Raw genomic sequence first — 8,741 nt, 5'->3', positions numbered from 1 at the left:
GACGGGGGGGGGTTAGTTTACCTAGTTCAGAAATTGTTTAGTTTACCTAGTATCGGCTATGGGCGAGAGACGGGGGGGAGGTAGGGTTAAATGTTAACTGACGGGGGAGGGGAGGAAAGGGTCAGAGGGGAAGGTTATTTCACAAGACCACGAGGAAATGTTTGTACACATGACAGAGAAAGAGAGAGAGAGAGGGAGGGAGAGAGGAGAAAAAGCGTTAGAGGCAAAAAGTAGGCTTGGCAGGGAGAGAGAGAGAGAGAGGGAAGGAGAGCCAGAGAGTGAGAAAGAGAAGAGAGGGTGAGAGACAAAAGGAGGGCGAGAGAGAGAGAGCAAGTGAGAAAGAGAGACAGAGAGAGGAAGCAAGTGAAAAAGAGTGGACAAATAAGGAGGGAGAGGGAGACAGAAAGAGAGGGAAAGAGAGCACCGTTGAACAAATAGGAACAACCGACAAAAATTAGACTCCCCCAATCGATCAATCAAGAACAAGGAAGAGAGGGGTGGAGGGGGAAAGGGTAACCTATTTACCTGCTGGCATCGAAATATATAACAGACAACTTTGACATATAGGGGGAGGGGGAGAGGGAGAGAGAGAGAGAGAGAGCGAGAAAGCTGAGGGCGTGAAATTGAAGAACGCACCAAACAAATGAAAAGTGTTTTAGAAGAGGCCATAGGGTTGAAAAAAATATAGTCCAGTATAGCTACTTTTAGAACATTACTCCTGATTACTCGTATTTCAGCCGTAGAGTCCAGTGAAGAAACCTAGGGATGAGTAAGTTAATCCCTAAGAATCACCGGGTTTTCCTAATTCTAACTGTCCTGATGCTCACTCAAACCAAAAAGATGAACAAAAAAGTACAAAAAAATCAATGAATGAAGCATAGATGGATGAAGAATACCTACCATTCGAACAAAATGATGCTATAAACTCGAACTTACGAAATTAAAGGCATTATATTGACTTAAAATAAAAAAAATAAGTAGTTACCTATTGTCAAATAAGTCAAGAGCTTTTCTTCAAATTCTATAAGGAAAAAAAAGCTTGAAAATCAAACAAAAAGTTCGATAGTATGCGGTTTAGAATGGATGTGGCTGAGAAAGGAGAGGAGGAGAGGATAGTGAAAAGGGGAGGAAGAGGAAGATTAGAAGGGAAGAGAGTTAACTAACTGTCCATGAAAAATGAGGCAATTTATAACAAAAGTTGAATCCATCTTGAATGAATAGGGGCTTGATAGAGTGCTGTGTTGTGTGCTGAAAAAAAAAGTCGAAATTTTATATAGGTACCTCCGAATTTTGTCTTCCCTCCTCTGCAATCTCTTTCGTGGCCTTCTTCTTCTTCCTCCTCCTCCTCTGCTTCTTCCTCTTCCTCCTATTGCTGAAAAAAAAAGTCGAAATTTTATATAGGTACCTCCGAATTTTGTCTTCCCTCCTCTGCAATCTCTTTCGTGGCCTTCTTCTTCTTCTTCCTCCTCTGCTTCTTCCTCTTCCTCCTTCCCTTTCTATTTCACTCTCCTATTTAATATCATTTTCGGAGCATGAAATTACAGGCCAAAGCGCCGAAGGTCGGACCACGAAGAAAAAGGGTTATGTCTAAATCTAAAGACTCAAACGTTTCAATGACCTTTAGTCAAAGTTTTTGTAATAATAATAATAATAATAATAATAATAATAATAATAATAATAATAATAATAATAATAATAATAATAATAATAATAATAATAATAATAATAATAATAATAATAATAATAATAATAATAATAATAATAATAATAATAATAATAATAATAATAATAATAATAATAATAATAATAATAATAATAATAATAATAATAATAATAATAATAATAATAATAATAATAATAATAATAATAATAATAATAATAATAATAATAATAATAATAATAATAATAATAATAATAATAATAATAATAATAATAATAATAATAATAATAATAATAATAATAATAATAATAATAATAATAATAATAATAATAATAATAATAATAATAATAATAATAATAATAATAATAATAATAATAATAATAATAATAATAATAATAATAATAATAATAATAATAATAATAATAATAATAATAATAATAATAATAATAATAATAATAATAATAATAATAATAATAATAATAATAATAATAATAATAATAATAATAATAATAATAATAATAATAATAATAATAATAATAATAATAATAATAATAATAATAATAATAATAATAATAATAATAATAATAATAATAATAATAATAATAATAATAATAATAATAATAATAATAATAATAATAATAATAATAATAATAATAATAATAATAATAATAATAATAATAATAATAATAATAATAATAATAATAATAATAATAATAATAATAATAATAATAATAATAATAATAATAATAATAATAATAATAATAATAATAATAATAATAATAATAATAATAATAATAATAATAATAATAATAATAATAATAATAATAATAATAATAATAATAATAATAATAATAATAATAATAATAATAAAACACCACTATTTACGGTGTTGCAAGAAATTCAATTAAAACACAAGAGGAAACGTTATGGTTACGGTATATCGACCAATATATGTATAGGATATGAGAACTTGTGTTAACAATGAAATCACACAAGTTTGTGCACATTTATATTTTGCTACGCGTTTCTGGATATGTTGGATTAGAAACATAGGATGAGAAAGAATAGAATGTTGTTACGTTATTTAATGTACGAGTATTTCCAAATAATGAAGCGATTACAAGCATGACTGGGGAAGCTACTGACTACTGAGTTCCAAAGAAAACATGTCTAGATGACAAATCACCTGAATTTGATGAGTTCCCAGCTGATCAAGAAGGATTTCTCATTAGCCCGTCCTTCCTTTATTATTACGACAGTAATAAAAAAGGTATAATGGACGGGCTATTGTATTCGCTTCGGTGTCATCTGTCTGTCCCCATAGAAGGACTTATCCAAACCTGGTCGACCTATATATCAAATTAAAGGTCTTTTTACCAGGAACACGAAAATGGTGGTGCAAATTTTGTTCAGAAAACCATATAGTCAAAAAAACTGGTTTTGGGGGATTTTTATACTTTCCTTATCCTATAGGAAGGAAAGTAGGTAATGTAATCGAGACAAATTTTCGATGGTCAGTTTTTAGTGTCAAAAGTCAAAACACGTTTTGAGGTCCCTAGAGCCTAATCCAAAGTTGTCTGTGTGTCTGTCTGTGTGTCTGTGTGTCTGTCTGTCTGTCTGTAAACAAAATATCTCGAGAACGGTAAGAGCTAGAGAGTTGAAATTTGGTATGTAGCTGTCAAATGTGACAAGGATGCGACACGAAGCTTTTGGTTAAGATCGGTGCATTGGTTGGCGGCATTTTACCGCTTTTTGGCGGTTTTTGGTCTAGTTTATCAATATCTCGGGAACGGTATGAGTTAGAGACTTGAAATTTGGTATGTAGTTCACAAATGTGACAAGGATGCAACAGAAAACGTTTAGTTAAGATAGGTGCTGCGCTTGGCGGTATTTTGACCGCTTTTGGACGGATTTCGACCGTTTTTTGGCGGTTTTCAGCTATACCGACTAAACGGTTAGAGATATGGTAAAAGTTAGGGTAAAATAATACTCAAATAAGCATCATTCAATAGGATAAGGAAAGTCGTGTGATGTTCACACCAGATTTTTTACATAAAGCTAAATCAAAATTTTGAAGGTGTACCTTCAAAATCAAGCCCCCCCAAAAATTTAGGCAAGAACCGCCTATGGAAATCCGCGAACATAATCGCGAAATCCGCGAGCATAATCGCGAAATCCGCGAACATAATCGCGAAATCCGCAAACAAAATCGCCAAATCCGCGAACATAATCGCGAAATCCGCGAACATAATCGCGAAATCCGCGAAATCCGCGAGCATAATCGCGAAACCCGCGAACATAATCGCCAAATCCGCGAACAAAATCGCCAAATCCGCGAATATAATCGCGAAATCCGCGAACAAAATCACCAAATCCGCGAACATAATCGCGAAATCCGCGAAATCAAACAAAAAGTTCGATAGTATGCGGTTTAGAATGGATGTGGCTGAGAAAGGAGAGGAGGAGAGGATAGTGAAAAGGGTTTAAAGATTCTCTACCATTGCACATGTGACATGTTTGGCAACAATGCCTATTTTTTTGCTGTCACATTGATCTAGACACACTATAGTCAATGTCAAACTAAGGATATCTTTGTACGGTATTACTGCGTCAGGTAGGACATTAGATTAAAATTGAACCTTCGCTTAGGTACCAAAGAACTTTATTTAAAGAAAGTATTCATAAAATACTCGTAATATTATAGGTAAGTAGGTACCGTTATCGTTGAAAATATCTTTTTGGTAGGATAGGTAGGTAGGTGTACCTTTCTTTTTACTTTCTATTTATTTTTCCAAACTTTAAATTTGTGCAAGGAAGAAAATTCATCTTGTTATCCTCCATAATAATTTCACGGCCCACTTCACTTCACTGTAAATTTAACACCTGAGGAGCTTGTTCCACCTATTATTCCCTTCAACCCCACTGCCAATACCTACCTGTTCCATGATATACTTTCCTTAGTCTCTTCAGTGAGATGGCTGAAAGTGCCTGAAAAATTGAGCTCTCTCGTGTCAATTTTTTTAACACCGAAGAAAGTTACTCTTGGATCTTGTAGGCCTGAAGGAATTTCCAATGAAATTTTAAGCCTAAAGGAATTCCTTGTTAATGTTGTATTGCAGGCTGTAAGCCTGAAGAAATTTACTCTCGAAGTTGTAAGCATAATGACTCCCGCAGGGGTTGCAGTTATTTCGACTTTTTTAAAGAGGTTTGGATAGAGGTAGGCTTGCCAAATATCCAAAACTTATTCGGGACGCGAATCCGCGAACATAATTGCCAAATCCGCGAACATAATCGCAAAATCCGCGAACAATCGCCAAATCCGCAAACAAAATCGCCAAATCCGCGAACATAATCGCGAAATCCGCGAACATAATCGCGAAATCCGCGAAATCCGCGAACATAATCGCGAAATCCGCGAACATAATCGCAAAATCCGCGAACATAATCGGCAAATCCGCGAACATAATCGCCAAATCCGCGAACAAATCCAAATCCGCGAACATAATCGCGAAATCACATAGGTACGATATGTACATAGGTACGATAGGTATGTACATAGGTACGATCCAAGGGACCAGCTCATTTTTACTTTCTATTACCCTTACGTATAGGGAACCTATACAAGGTAATGAGAAAGTATTGCAATCGGTCCAAATTTTCAAAATCGGGAAATGGGTGGAAATATCCGTTTTGGGGTCCCCTGATTCCAAAAAAGTGGTTTTTAGCCCATGGTCTGTACGTAACGTACGTACGTACGTACGTACGTAACGTACAGACCATGGGCTAAAAACCACTTTTTTGGAATCAGGGGACCCCAAAACGGATATTTCCACCCATTTCCCGATTTTGAAAATTTGGACCGATTGCAATACTTTCTCATTACCTTGTATAGGTTCCCTATACGTAAAGGTAATAGAAAGTAAAAAAATGTAATAAAAGGGAAATTTGTTGACACAGGGGAGTATCGATTTTTTCGAAGTTCGAAGCAACATTGACTTTGGTTGATATCTGGATGGGTGACTGTCCGATTTTTACCAAATTGTTACAGTCGCGTTCTTGGACCATACCGGGATAGCATACCAAATTTCTTTTCTCTACGACAAACCGTTCTTGAGATATTTTTCCACGAAATGAGGGTTAAGCAACAATTAGTTTGGTTAATATCTGGATGGGTGATTATCCGATTTTTGCCAAATTGTTACAGTCGCGTCCTTGGACCATATCGGGATAGCATACCAAATTTCATTTCTCTACTACAAACCGTTCTTGAGATATTTTGTTCACAACCTTTTCAACATTTTCCACGAAATGAGGGTTTAGTAACAATTACTTTGGTTAATATCTGGATGGGTGACTGTCCGATTTTTACCAAATTGTTACAGTCGCGTTCTTGGACCATACCGGGATAGCATACCAAATTTCATCGCTTTACGACAAACCGTTCTTGAGATATTTTGTTCACAACTTTCTACTTTTTCCCATTTAAACCTGTAGTACGTACGTACGTACGTACGTACGTACGTTACGTACGTACGTACGTTACGTACGTACGTACGTTACGTACGTACGTACGTTACGTACGTACGTACGTTACGTACGTACGTACGTTACGTACGTACGTACGTTACGTACGTACGTACGTTACGTACGTACGTACGTTACGTACGTACGTACGTTACGTACGTACGTACGTTACGTACGTACGTACGTTACGTACGTACGTACGTTACGTACGTACGTACGTTACGTACGTACGTACGTTACGTACGTACGTACGTTACGTACGTACGTACGTTACGTACGTACGTACGTTACGTACAGACCATGGGCTAAAAACCACTTTTTTGGAATCAGGGGACCCCAAAACGGATATTTCCACCCATTTCCCGATTTTGAAAATTTGGACCGATTGCAATACTTTCATTACTAGTATAGCTCCGCTATACTGTAGTAATAGAAAGTAAAAATCTACATAAATAAACTTCACCTCACTGAATTTCCCAAATCCTTGAGGACATGGGATCGAAGATTCTCAAAAGGTTGAAAGAGAAGGGTGAGAAGGGGGAAATAAGGAAAGAAATTGGGAAGGGGTAATGAAATATGGGGGGATAAGAGGAGAGGTAAGAGACAATCAACAGGTGTGTGTACCAGATAACCGCGCAGTTTATACCCGTGCAAGTTGCGCAACCTTTCATCCGCACCTCCAAGCAACCTCCGCAGGTATCCCACGAAGCTGGCACGGTGGAGGACCCAGGGTTTAATTTTCGCCAGGGTCAAAGTTTTTTTGGCTCAATTGCTTAATTTATTATTTCAAATAAAATTACATATTGTCTAGTTGTCTACTAATCGAACTAAACATTGCTTTTAGGTGGCGTGGAACTTTAACTGACAATCCCAAAATACGGCGTTAAGTAAACCACTACATGGGGTTAGAGGTTAGCCCGCAGAATTTTATAAAATTAAAATAATAATATACCTATAAGGAACATAGAATATGCAACACACAACATTATCGCATCAACACCTACTCTTTATAAAAGGAGAAAAGAACACGATTATGTAACATCTAATATGTAACGCAATCTTTTACCTGACTTTTCATTTCTACAATTATCATACTGGGAGTCCCAAAAGCATGTAGAATCTACATTGTAGATTATAAGATTTATAAGGCCTGCGCGCCTTAAGCAGCACACTGGAAGCGTAGAAGCGCCTTACACGCCTTATAGAGAGGCACCCCTTACACTCTAGCTAGGAGATCAAAGTCGCGTGACTTCAGTGTGAAGGGTCTATATCGTTGTAACAGGTTTGGACTTTCAGGCGGCATCGCGCGACCTTGCGCAACTAAAATTTGCGTGTCCATAACACTGTTTACTTTTCAAGAACAATAACCATATTATGCGCGGACCTGTGTGACTCCCATTCGGTATTATCAATGCAAGAAGCACGATGCCGCTGCAGTCTATAAATAGGTACTCCTATGTAGGCAGCATTAAGCATTATACATAGGTCCAAATCTAAATAATTAATTCCACCGCATCTACATGTTCTTTTTATGCCGGCAAACTTCACAAGCCCTTGTGGCCTAGTGGATAAGGCATCGGACTTCTAATCCGAGGATCCTGGGTTCAAATCCCAGCAGGGGTGTTTTTTTATTATTTTGAAATATCTAGGCTAAATGTTCAGCTGTTCAGACTTAAGTTATGTTTTCAAAAGAAGGGAGATTTTTTTTGCATTATTATTTTGAAATATCTAGGCTTAAGGGTGTGTTTATGTACAGGGCTGAGCTAGGCCATTGTCGGCCTTTAAGCGTGTAAAATTGGCGGGAAATTCGAAATTTTGATTTTTTTTGCAACTTGTACAATCTGAATTCATTTTTTACTTTTTATCTCTAGTTTGCACGTTTTTATTATACTTTTCATTTATATTAGCTATTAAAAACAAGCGAATTACAAAGCAAACAAAAATAAATATAAAATAAATTTTAAAAATTGCCGCCGGAACAGCTATCCCACGTCGTCCGAGCTCATCCTAGCCCGGTACATAAACACACCGTGAATGTTCAGTGGTTCAGTTCAGTCTTAAGTTATGTTCTCAAAAGAAGGGAGATTTTTTTGCAAGAGGGGAAAAATAGAAAAAAATAGCTAAAAACAAGAACAATAATAAGTTTATTCAAGTTATTCTTGTACCTACTGAAGCTAATGAATGACAATATGTCTTACTAATGTCAAGCAGATCTTCTCGGAACCGGTTTTCAGAGAGTCATAGAGGATGAGTACGAATTTTGATAAAACTAATTTATTCTCCAGAACACCCTATAATAATTCCTTGTACCTAATACGCATCGTTATGATGTCCCTCATTCCAAACCTGTGAAGCACCCTATACCACTCCCCACACATTGGTAAAACCGGCTCTCAGGTAAATTTGAGGTAGGTCATTGTTACTATGGTTTTTATCACCGCATTCACTTTTGATATTTACGCCATTCCTCGTCACAAGCCCTTGTGGCCTAGTGGATAAGGCATCGGACTTCTAATCCGAGGATCCTGGGTTCAAATCCCAGCAGGGGTGTTTTTTG

The 8,741-nt window shown here is 35.9% G+C and overlaps 2 non-coding genes across 2 annotated transcripts; both read left to right on the top strand.

Moving 5' to 3' along the window:
* Positions 1–7,734: 7,734 nt before the first annotated feature.
* Positions 7,735–7,807, top strand: Trnar-ucu. Its single transcript has one exon. It is a non-coding gene; the product is annotated as a tRNA-Arg (tRNA).
* An 854-nt stretch (positions 7,808–8,661) lies between these two features.
* Positions 8,662–8,734, top strand: Trnar-ucu. The gene has a single exon. It is a non-coding gene; the product is annotated as a tRNA-Arg (tRNA).
* Positions 8,735–8,741: the final 7 nt, after the last annotated feature.

Source organism: Diaphorina citri, unplaced genomic scaffold (assembly GCF_000475195.1).
Source record: "Diaphorina citri unplaced genomic scaffold, Diaci psyllid genome assembly version 1.1 scaffold18, whole genome shotgun sequence".
In the NCBI taxonomy this organism is placed as follows: domain Eukaryota; kingdom Metazoa; phylum Arthropoda; class Insecta; order Hemiptera; family Psyllidae; genus Diaphorina; species Diaphorina citri.
Note: the sequence above shows the minus strand (reverse complement) of the source record. Positions and strands in the feature narration are given on the sequence as shown.